A 12392-nucleotide genomic window follows, 5' to 3' on the forward strand; every position below is an offset into this window, starting at 1 on the left:
ATTCCCATCCATTAGCTCTGAACGATAAATCTTTTTCCAGCGGTTTCGTGTTTTAGCTGACTCAGGAACAACACGTTCCTAGACTTTTCTTTAATCCAGTCTGACAATATTGGTCTTTTAACTGAAGACCTTCGTTAATTTACATTATTTTATTTAATGTTTTTAGTTAATTTACATCACTTTATTTTACATTATGTTAATTATTGCTATATTTGCTCTCATTTTGTACTATTTCATATATTTATCCCTTTTTTCATCCGTTCTTGATTTCTTTTGGATTAGGGTTTTGCTCCTCTAAATCTGTATCCAAAATCCTCTGCTGTTGTGATTGTGGTTTAAGCTTACCAACTGCTACCGATTAGATACTGTTATAAATCTAACTGGCTTTAAAGAAATTAATTTGCTGTAACAACTGTATGAATTAGATAGGTTTATTTTTATAGCTCTGATTTTAAAAAAAAAAAATAAATTTCGGCACAGAAGAGTTACTTGCCCAAAGTTACACAACTAGTAAATGTCAGAGTTAAGATTTAAATCATGAAATTCTGGCTCTGGGGTCTACTTCCCTAACATATATATGTCCTATCATATACCTTTTTATTCTTTTACTACTAACATAGCTTAGAAATAGTCAAACTAAATACTTTCCCATGTCTTCAAGGAACTTAATAGACTTTAAATATTAATGTTGTCAAGCATTTTTTTAACACCACCTATTACATTGTTTATAAAAATCAGTCTTTAAGTTTATTCAGTATGTGATCAGCTTCTTTGCTCACTATTCCTCCTTGCACTGCCACCCTTTCTTGTAAGATTATTCTTTATTTACCCAGGAGCATCTTCTGGAGGTTCCCTTAGTTCCTAGCATATGATCAACTTTGAACAATATTTTATATAACCTTAAAAATATGCATTCTCTCACTACTGAAATTGTTGGTAGACTTGTCCCCCCCCCTTTGGTTCTTTAATGAGTTTTTGTTGTTGTTGTTTTTTTCTGAAATTCTCTTATTTGGGTTTCATTCTTATTGTTTTGCTGGGTATATAATTTTGCATTGACATTTATTTTCATAGTCCCTTGGACATTCCTTGTCTTCAGGTTTCCTCTCTAATAGCTGTAGAATTTTCTAAAATATCTAGTCTTTGGGCATTACCATGATACCAAAACCAGACAGTTCAAAAAATAAAACTATAGGCCAATATCCCTAATGAACATAGATGTAAAGATTTTCAATAAAATATTAGCAAACCACATTCAACAATGCAATAAAGGCTCATTTGCTATAATCAAGTAGAATTTCTTGGTTCAATACTTGCAAGACAATGAACCACATTAACAAGATAAAAGATAAAAATCATATGATCATTTCAATACATGCAGAAAAAGTGCTTGTCAAAACTCATTTGTTCATGATAAAAACTCACAACAAAGTGGATTTAGAGGGAAAATGCTCAATTAAGTCCATATAGGACAAACCCACAGCTAATATCACCCTCAATGCTAAAAAACTGAGTACTTTTCCTTTAAGATCAGGAATAAGACAAGAATGTCCACTCTCACCACTTTTATTCAACATAGTACTGGAAGTCTTAGCAACAGTAATTAGACAAGAAAAGGGGAAAAAGGGAGTGCAAATTAGTAGGGTAGAAGTTATACTATCACTTTTTGCAAATGACATAATACCATACATGGAAAACCCTAAAGACTCCACCAGAATCTGTTAGAGTAAATAAACACTATTTAATCCTAATATCTTAATGTGATAGGATATAAAATTAATATAGAAATCTATTGCACTTCTATATTATGTATACACACACACACAAAATAGGAGAAAGAAATTAAGAAAACAATTCCATTTAAAACTGCACCAAAGACGGGGCACCTGGGTGGCTCAGTGGGTTAAGCCGCTGCCTTCGGCTCAGGTCATGATCTCAGGGTCCTGGGATCGAGCCCCGCATCGGGCTCTCTGCTCAGCGGGGAGCCTGCTTCCTCCTCTCTCTCTGCCTGCCTCTCTGCCTACTTGTGATCTGTCAAATAAATAAATCTTAAAAAAAAAAAACTGCACCAAAGAGGGGCACCTGGATGGCTCAGTGGGTTAAGCCTCTGCCTTCAGCTCAGGTCATGGTCTCAGGGTCCTCGGATCGAACCTCACATCGGGCTCTCTGCTCAGCAGGGAGCCTGCTTCCCCCCACCCCACCTGCTTCTCCCCCTACTTGAGATCTCTATCAAATAAATAAATAAAATCTTTTAAAAAAAAATCTGCACCAAGTAGAATAAAATACCTGAGAATAAATTTAACCAAAGAGGTAAAAGACCTGTACTCTGAAAATCAGAAGACACTGAGGAAAGAAACCGAAGATGACAGAAACAAATGGAAAGATATTCCATGCTTGTGGATTGGAACAAATATTGTTAAAAGGTCCATACTCAAAGTCATTGCATTCAATATGATCCATATCAAAATATCAATAGCATTTTTCACAAAGCTAGAACATATAATAAAACTTGTATGAAATCAATGAAGCCCACAAATAGCCAAAACAGTCTTGAGAAAGAAAAACAAAATTAGAGGTATCAAAATACCAGATTTCAAGACATACTACAAAGCCATAATAACCCAAACTGGCACAAAAACAGACACCTAGATCAATGGAACAGAACATAGTCCAGAAATAAGTCCATACACATATGGTCATGTAATCTATGACAAAAGAGGCAAGAGCAAACAATGGGGTGAAGACAGGCTGGTCAATAAATGCTACTGAGAAGACTGGACTGCTACATTCGGAAGAACGAAACCAGATCACTTTCTTACAGCTTAAATATTAATTCAAAATGGATTAAGTACAGAACTGTGAGACCTGACACCTAAAAGTCCTAGAAGAAAACATAGGTAGTAGTCTCTAACATCAGCCTTAGCAATATTTTTCTAGATGGGTCTCCTCGAGCAAGGGAAACAAAAGCAGAAATAAACTATTGGGAGTATACCAAAATAAAAAGCTTCTGTATAATGAAGAAAACCACCAACAAAGTGAAAACACAACCTATGGGAGAAGATATTTGCAAATGATGTATCCTATAAGGAGTTACTATCCAAAATATATTAAAAACTTATACAACTCAACACCAAACAAAACAACACCCCAAAAATAACCCAATTTGAAATTGAGTAGAGGACATGAGTAGATATTTTTCCAAAGAAAACATACAGACGGCCAACAGACAAAGGAAAACATGCTCAAATCACTAATCATCAGGGAAATGCAAATCAAAATCGCAGTGAGATATCACCTTATACCTATCAGAATAGCTAGTATCAAAAAGACAAAAAAAATAACAAGTTTGGCAAGGATGTGGAGAAAAAGAAAACCTCATACAATGTTGTTGGGAATGTAAACTGGTGCAGCCACTAGAGAACAGTATGCAAGTTCCTCAAAAAATTAAAAATAGAAATATTTTATGATCCAATAATTCCACTTTTGGGTGTTTACTCAAAGAAAATGAAAACACTAATTCAAAAAGATATATGCTCCTGTAGGCTTACTGTAGTACTATTTACAATAGACAAGATATGGAAGTGACCCAAGTGTCCATTGATAGATGAATGGATAAAGAAAACGTGGTATATGTATGCAATGCCATAAAATGAAGGCGATCTTAGCCATTTGTGTTAACATGGATGGTCCTAGAAGCTATCATGCTAAGTGACAGAAGTTAGAGAAAGATAAACATCATGTGATTTCACTAATGTGTGGAATCTAAAAAGCAAAACAAATGAACAAACAAAAAAAAACCCTCTTAAATACAAAGAACAAACTGGTGGTTGCCAGAGGAGATGGGGGTGGGGGAATGGGTGGAATAGATAAACTTCCAGTTATGGAATAAATAAGTCATGGAGATGAAATGTACAGCATAGGAAATACAGCCAATACTATTGTAACAACATTATGTGGCGACAGATGGTGACCACACTTACACTTTGAGCACTAAGTAATGTATAGAAATGTTGAATCAGTATGTTGTACATCTGGAACTAATATAACAATGTATGTAACAATAGAACAATGTATGTTAATTATATTTCTTTTTTTTTTTAAAGGTTTGAAACAGACCCATAAATACAGAGAACAGACCAGTAGTTGCCAAAGGGGAAGGGGCTGGTGGGATGGGCAAAATGGGTGAAAGAGGGTGAGAGGTCTAGGCTCCCACTTAATCCACTTATCAAATGAGTAAGTCACAGGGATGAACGTTTCAGCATAGGGAACATAGTCAAATAGCATTGTATATGGACAGACGGTAGCTACGTCTGTGGTGAGCTACGTAACATATAGAGTTGTCAAATCACTGTGTTGTATACCTGAAACCAGTGTAAAACTGCATGTTAACCAAACTTCAAGAAAAATGAAATAAAATGTCTAGGCTTTGTTTCCTGGTCTATGCATGGCCTATAACAATAAACCTCTATTTCTTTCTTCTTTCCCTTTCCCTCCCTCTTCACTCTTTTCTTCCTTTTTCCTTCCTTCATTTCTTCTGTAATAACTCAGTCCACTAGTTGAAGTGGAGCAAGGTAGTTGTCTGTGAAGGAGGCAGGGATACTGGAGTCTAGGGGTGAGTAAGAAGGGCTTTCACGCAAGGGTCGGATGGTAATAGTAGCCTGGTACAGACTATCAGCGTCCAAGCAGAGTGGAGAGAACATATAAGTGTTCCATAAGTATTTATCTGGTAACACATTGAGGGTAATGGGAATCCCGTATTCTCACTGTCAGATAGGAGTTACAAACATAGAAAGAGAGAAAAGTAGAATTAATGCTAGGATTTTGGATTGGAATTGGTTGCATCTGTGTGAACTCTTAATTTTCAATAGAGAAGATAGTTATGGAAATAAAGATGTGTGTACAAGAGGACTAGAGTAGCCTGGAACATCTTGTTATGACAGAAAGTAAGGAAATATTCAAAGAATGACAGGAATATGACAAAAGTACAGAGAACACAAACCAAGGGAGACTAAAGAGATGGGCCAACTAAATGTAATTGGGTATCCCAAATGGGAATTTTTTATACTTTTTTTTATTATGTTAATCACGATACAGTACCTCAATAGTTTTTGATGTAGTGTTCCATGATTGTTTGTGTATAACACCCAGAGCTCCATAGAATACGTGCCCTCCTTAATACCCACCACCAGGCTCACTCAGCCCCTCCCCCCAAAAAACCCTCAGTTTCATCCCTGGAGTCCACAGTCTCTCATGGTTTGTCTCCCCCTCCGATTCATCCCCACCCCTTCATATTCCCCTTCCTTCTCCTAATGTCCAAATGGGATCTTGAAACAGAAAAAGGACATTTGGGAAAAACTAGTGCAATCTGAATAAAGTGTAAAGTTTAGTTAATGGTAAAATACCAATGTTGTTCCTCAATTATGACAAAGGTATCATAGAAATATAAGATATTAGCAATCAGGAAACTAGATGAGGAGCATACAAGGAAGTATCTGGAACCATTTTAAGATTTTTTTAAATTATTTAAAATATAACAAAAGCAGAGAAGCCAGTTTGAAGGGCCTCACTGTCATGATTTTTATATCAACTCATTGAATAAAATAGAAATCCTTAAATCCATACCAATACAAATAAATCAATATGGAGAAGCCAACACTCTGCCTTACAGTAGAATGCCAACTAAAAAATGGAACAGGAATGGCAGAATTAGTAAAATCTGTATTTAACAAGTGTCAACACAATTATTCAGCAAAGAAACATCAAAAGATGTTAAAACCAGTGGGTGAAAGTTGATGAGGAATGAGTTACTTATTAGCATTCAAAAGTATCTAACACACACACAATAATTCTTTAAAGAAGATAGCGTTAAACCTTGAAGGTATCAATCAAATGATCAAAATTAACATGACCAGTAATGGGACAAATTGAGTTGTGAAGCACCTGTTAGGATGATTATGACACATCCCATCTGTGATATTCCTGAAAAAAAAAAAATCATGGATGGAATTTTATGATGAGGAAAAATCAGACAAATTCAAATGGAAGGACTAAAATCTTTAAAGGTGTCAGCCATGAAAGTCAAGTAGAGGCTGAAGACTTTTCCAAGTTGAAGGCGATTAAAGAGGTAATGGCAATTAAATCTAACATAGATTTTGATCCTTTTGCTAAAAAGGACACTATTGGGACAACTAGAAAAATCTGAATTGAGTCTTTAAATTATTTTTTTAGGGTTTTATTTATTCATTTAACAGAGAGGGAGAGTACAAGCAGAGTGGGAGGGAGATGCAAGCTCTCTGCTGAGCCAGGAGCCAGATGGGGGACTCGATCCCAGGACCCTGGGATCAAGACCTGAACCAAAGGCAGCCACTTAACGAACTGAGCCACCCAGGTGTCCCGAGTCTTTAAATTATATAATACTAATGAATCAATGTTAGTTTCTGATTTTGGTAATTATATTGTGGTTTTATGGGAGAATATCCTTATTTGTAAGCTACTATATCCTGAAGTATTCAAAAGCGATAAGACCTATGTCAGCAACTTGCTCGCTCTTAGTTCTGCCTGGGATTTAGAGGGATAGGATATTTTTACCATTCTTCAACCTTCTCTGTAAGTTTAAAATAATTTCAAGTAGAAATCTAACTTAAACATTAATTTAAAAGGCCTAAGTCATAGGTAATTATCTGATGCTTTCTGCTTGGATTCTCATTCTCACTTTGTGTTTGCCTCTGGAGACATTTTCAGAGCTTTACATTTTTAAAAGTTTTAAAAAATATTTTAGCTAGTATTTTTAATGATTCTGTAGCACCCCCCCCCCAAAATTTCAGGTTATGGCAGACTGGCATTGTTCATTATGTTCCATTTTCCCCATATTTAATACTAGCATTCCCTGAGTATTTCACTAGACATTACCACTAAGCTAGAGACTTCAATTTCCAAGTTCCCTTGCAGCATGGTGTGGCCATGTGATTAAATTCTGGCCAATAGGACATAGACAGAAATAATGGTACCACTTCCGGGTTATACTCCTTTAAAAAAAATGCACACTGGATCCCCTGCCCTTTTCTCCCAAGTTGCTAATTGGGAGATGGTGAGAAATGGAGCAGTTGCCTTGACCCAGTGGTAGAAAGCACAAGAGAACCTAGTAAAGCCACCCTACTATCTTAGACTACTTACCTCTAGACTGTTCCTTGGGAGGAAAACACACTTATATCTTGTTTAAGCCACTGTTATTTGATCTCTGTTAAAGCAGTATCCTAACAAAATGTAAATAAAAGGACTGAAGTACAACCTGATTTGGAGAAAAGGGGAAAGCAGGAAGAATAAGGACTCAAAACGACAATAATACGCTTCTGGTGCTGGCCAAAATGGAGTAAGTCCTCTATAGTATTTCTCCCCAACTGACTCAAACTGAAAAGAACACAAAAAGCAGCTACTGAGGACACAGAAAAGTACACAATAGCAGATGGATTGCATAAGTAAGTTAAAACTCGAAGAATGACTAGCATAGTGATGACTTTACTGGTGAATTTATTCCTCCTCTTGTTTTGACCTAATAGCAAAGCTTTCTAGCCAAGGAGCCAGGGAAAAGTCTCCTTGTGGGCTGGGCAGTATGAAGAGAATACCCTAGTTTCCTCTTTTGTCCCTCCCTGGCATGCCACAAGGCCAGCAACATCATGAAGCTGGACAGGGGTCACATCAGCAGCAGGAGTGGTGGAGACTTTGCAAGCACCTGGACCCAAGGTATCCTGTCTTGTCCAGAAAAACAAGGAAAGGGGACCATTCTCTTCAGTAGGATGAGAGTAATTTCTGTTATTTTATTCTGTCTTGTCCTTCACTGCTTTGCCCCAAGGTCAGCCTATCATATAGAACTTTGAGAGAACAAAGGGAGTCAAAACTCTGAGAAAAACCCTGGCTTTATAGCCAGAGGACTGGGAATAGGGGACTTGAGAATGTGGGAGAAATTCCAGTGAGCAGAGCACTAGAGAAAGAAATCCTCTAATTCTACGTGTGAGTCACTACAAGCCTCACTCAGGCTTATTCCCCAGTTGCACCTGTGAAAACACAGGCTTTCAGAACTGAACTAACATCATAATTATTATCCACAGAAAGTGAGATAGAGGGAGGGGAGTTAAGATGGTGAAGGAGTAGGGTACCCTAAGTTTGTCTGGTCTCTGGGATTCAGCTAGATAGTTATCAAATCATTTTGAACACCTGTGAAGTCAATCAGAGATCTGAGAAAAGAAATGCTGCAATTCTACAAAGAGAAAAGTAACCACTTTTTGGAAGGTAGGAGGTGAGGCGCCTTGAACTGGGGTAATATATCAGAGGATATGGCAGCAGGAGGGAGCTTAAGGGGACTACTGCAAAGTATTGTAAGCAGTAGAGCGCAAAACTACAACTTTAAGAGGTCTGCTCCAGTGGGGGACGTCCCTGCACAAAAGGTGCTCAGGAGGTGAAGAGGTGGAATCCCAGGTGGGACGGTGTGGTCCCAGGATCCCCAGGGTCATAAGAATGAGGGTGCCTGTGTGCAGCAGAATTCCCAGGCACTGGAGCGGGGAAACTGGCTGCAAACAGCGAGTGTAGGCACTGGATTTTTGCTCGGTGTTGCCATAAATGATGAACCCACTGCACAGTCAAGCAACCACTCTGTGAGCAGCGCCCAGCAAAAAACAAGAACCCCCTCCCTCCCCTTGTGACACCCCCACCCCCTCCCCTGGAGAGGAACAGTGCCGCAGTCTATAAAATTTGGCGCCTTGAAACTTAGTGCAGTGCTTCAGATAAAAATTCTCAGTCGAAGGTTGGGTGAACACAGACTGCGGACAGAGACCAGGGAGACAAAAGGAACTGACTGCTTTTCTGTGACGATTCACTGAAGAGTGGAGGATGCAAACTTACAGTTCTGGGGCTGGAGAGCTGGGCGCCGCCATTTTCATCCTGTCCACCGGTGCTGAAAGCCTTCAGGGAGCAAAACAGTGCCATGTAGTGGAATCCAGAGTCCCTTATAAGGACGGTGCATTTCCACAAGTGCAAGGGCACCTGAAAATCAGTTCAACAGGCCCTCTCCCAGAAGACCAGCACAAACAGCTCAGTCACACCAGGTTTACTGATTACATAGAGAGCTGTAAATCTTCCATTCTTGGGGAAAAGAGTATATAGAATGGGGGGAGGGGGTCATTATTCTTTAGTCTTTCTGGTTTTTTCAGCTATATTATTTTTTCCATTTTTTAATATTTCCTTTTTTATATGGTATATATGTATTTTTTTAAGGTTTTATTTGAGAGAGAGAAACACAGTGAGAGAGGAAACACAAGCAGGGGGAGTGGAAGAAGGAAAAGCAGCCCCCACCCCACCCCAAGCAGGGAGCTTGACACAGGGCTCAATCCCAGGACCCAGGGATCATGACTGGAGCCAAAGGCAGATGCTGAATGACTGAGCCACCCAGGCTCCCCATATCTTTTGTTTCATATATATATATATATATATATATATATATATATATATATGTGTGTGTGTGTGTGTGTGTGTGTGTGTGTGTGTGTTTTTCTTTCTTATTTTGGGATCTAGTTTCCTTTAACAAACAGACCAAAATACACTGAGAATCTAGTTTATTGTTTATTCTGTATAAATTGTTTATAGAATAAACAATATTCTATATTGTTCATTGTTTTGTTCTGTTTTATTTCTTGTTTTTTTTTTCTTATTGAGTTTTCTTTTTGTTTTCTTCTGGCTTATTTTGTTTTTTTCTATTGTTGTTATTGTTGTCTTCTCTTTTTTCTATTCTTTTCTCAACATAATGATGAAACAGAGAAACTCACTCCAAAAGAAAGAATAGGAGGAAGTACTCACTGTCGGACTTAATTAATACAGATATAACTAAGATGTCTGAACTAGAATTTAAAACAATAATTATAAAGATACTAGCTGGGCTTGTAAAAAACATAGAAGATACTAGAGAATCCCTTACTGGAGAAATAAAAAACTAAAATCTAATCAGTTCAAAATTAAAAATGCTATTAGTGAGATGCAGTCACAAATGGAGGCTCTAACAGCAAGAATAAACAAGATAGAAGAGAGAGTCAGTGATATAGAAGACAAAATGATGGAAAATAAGAAAGCTAAGAAGGAGAAAGACAACTACTGGATCACAAAGGGGGACTTCAACAACTCAGTGATTCCATAAAGCAAAATAATATCCAGATAATAGGGAACCCCAGAAATTAAAGAGAGAGGGGGGTGCCGAAGATTTATTTGAACAATTTATAGTTGAAAACTTCCTTAGTCTGGGGAAGGAAACATCCAAGACCAGGAGGCACAGAGAAGTCCCCTCAAAATCAATAAAAATAGGTCAACACCTCAACATATAATAGTGAAGCTTACAAATTTCAGAGATACAGAGAAAATCCTGAAAGCCACTTGGGATAAGAGGTCTTTAACCTTAAGAGTAGAAACAGAAGGCTGACAGCAGACCACAGGCAGCTGGCAGGCCAGAAAGGACTGGCATGATATATTCAAGGTGCTAAATAGGAAAAATATGCAGCCAAGGACACTCTATCCAGCAAGGCTCTTATTCAGAATAGAGAGATAAAGAGGACAAACAAAAACTAAAGGAATTAATGAATAGTAAACTAGCCCTGCAAGAAATAATAAAGGGGATCCTTTGAGCAAAGAGAGGGCCCAAAAGTAACAAAGACCAGAAAGGAAGAGAGAGATTCTACAGAAACAGTAATGTTGCAGGAAATACAATGGTACTAAATTCATATCTTTCAATAATTACTCTGAATGTAAATGGACTAAATGCTTTAATCAAAAGACATAGGGTATCAGAGTGGATTAAAAAAAAAGACCCATCAATATGCTCTCTATAGGAGACTCATTTTAGACACAAAGACACCTATACATTGAAAGTGAGTGGGGGAGAACTATCATGCTAATGGACATTAAAAGAAAGCTAGAGTAGTAATTCTTATATCAGACAAAAATAAGAGATGAAGGACAGACACTATATCAGTATAGTGGAAATGGAAAAACATCCCATGCTCATGGATTGGAAGAAACAATACTGTTAAAATGTCTATGCTACCCAAAGCAATCTATGCATTCAATGCAATTCCTATCAAAACACCATCAATATTTTTCCTAGAGTTGGAACAAATAATCCTAAAATTTGTATGGAACCAGAAAAGACCCTGAATAGCCAGAGGAATGTTGAAAGAGAAAACCAAAGCTGTTGGCATCACAATTTTGGACTTCAAGCTGATTTACAAAGCTGTAATCAGCAAGACAATATGGTATTGGCACAAAAACAGACACATAGATCAATAGAACAGAATAGAAAACCCAGAAATGGACCCTCAACTCTATGGTCAACTAATCTTTGACATAGCAGGAAAGAATATCCAATGAAAAAAAGTCTCTTCAATAAATGGTGCTGGGAAAACTGGACAGCCACATGTAGAAGAATGAAACTGGATTTTTTCTCTTACACCATACACAAAATAAACTCAAAATGGCTAAAAGGTCTAAATGTGAGACAGAAATTCATCAAAATCCTAGAGGAGAATGCAGGCAGCAATCTCTTTGACCTCAGCCACAGCAACTTCTTGCTAGACACAACTCCTCTAGGGAAGAAAAAGGCAAGGGAAAGAAAAGCAAAAATGAACTACTGGGACTTTATCAAGATAAAAAGCTTTTGCCCAACAGAGGACACAGTTGCAAAACTAAAAGGCCTATGGAATGGGAGAAGATATTTGCAAATGTCTCATCAGATAAAGAGGTAATATCCAAAATCTATAAAGAACTTATCAAACTCAACAACTCCCCCCCCAAAAACAAACAAACAAACAAACAAACAAAAAATCCAGACAAGAAATGGGCAGAAGATGTGAACAGACATTTCTCCAAAGAAAGCATATTAATGGCCAACAGACACGTGAAAAAATGCTGATCACTCAGCATCAGGGAAATACAAATCAAAACCCCAATGAGATACCACCTTACACTGGTCATAGTAGCTAAAATTAACAACTCAGGAAACAACAGATGTTGGTGAGGATGCAGAAAAAGGGGAACCCTCTTGTACTGTTGGGAATGCAAACTGGTGCAGCCACTCTGGAATAGTCTGGAGGTTCCTCAAAAAGTTGAAAATAGAGCTACCTTCCAAACCAGCAATTGCACTACTCAGTATTTATCCAAAGGATACAAACATAGTGAATGGAAGAATCACATGCACCCCAATGTTTATAGTAGCAATGTCCACAATAGCTGAACTATAGAAAACCCAGATGACCATTGACAGATGAATGGATAAAGAAGATGTGGTACATATAAACAATGGAATATTACTCAGCCATCAAAAAGAATGAAACCTTCTCATTTGCAATAACATGGATGGTACT

The sequence above is a fragment of the Lutra lutra genome, chromosome 10 (genome assembly GCF_902655055.1).
Source record: "Lutra lutra chromosome 10, mLutLut1.2, whole genome shotgun sequence".
Taxonomy (NCBI): domain Eukaryota; kingdom Metazoa; phylum Chordata; class Mammalia; order Carnivora; family Mustelidae; genus Lutra; species Lutra lutra.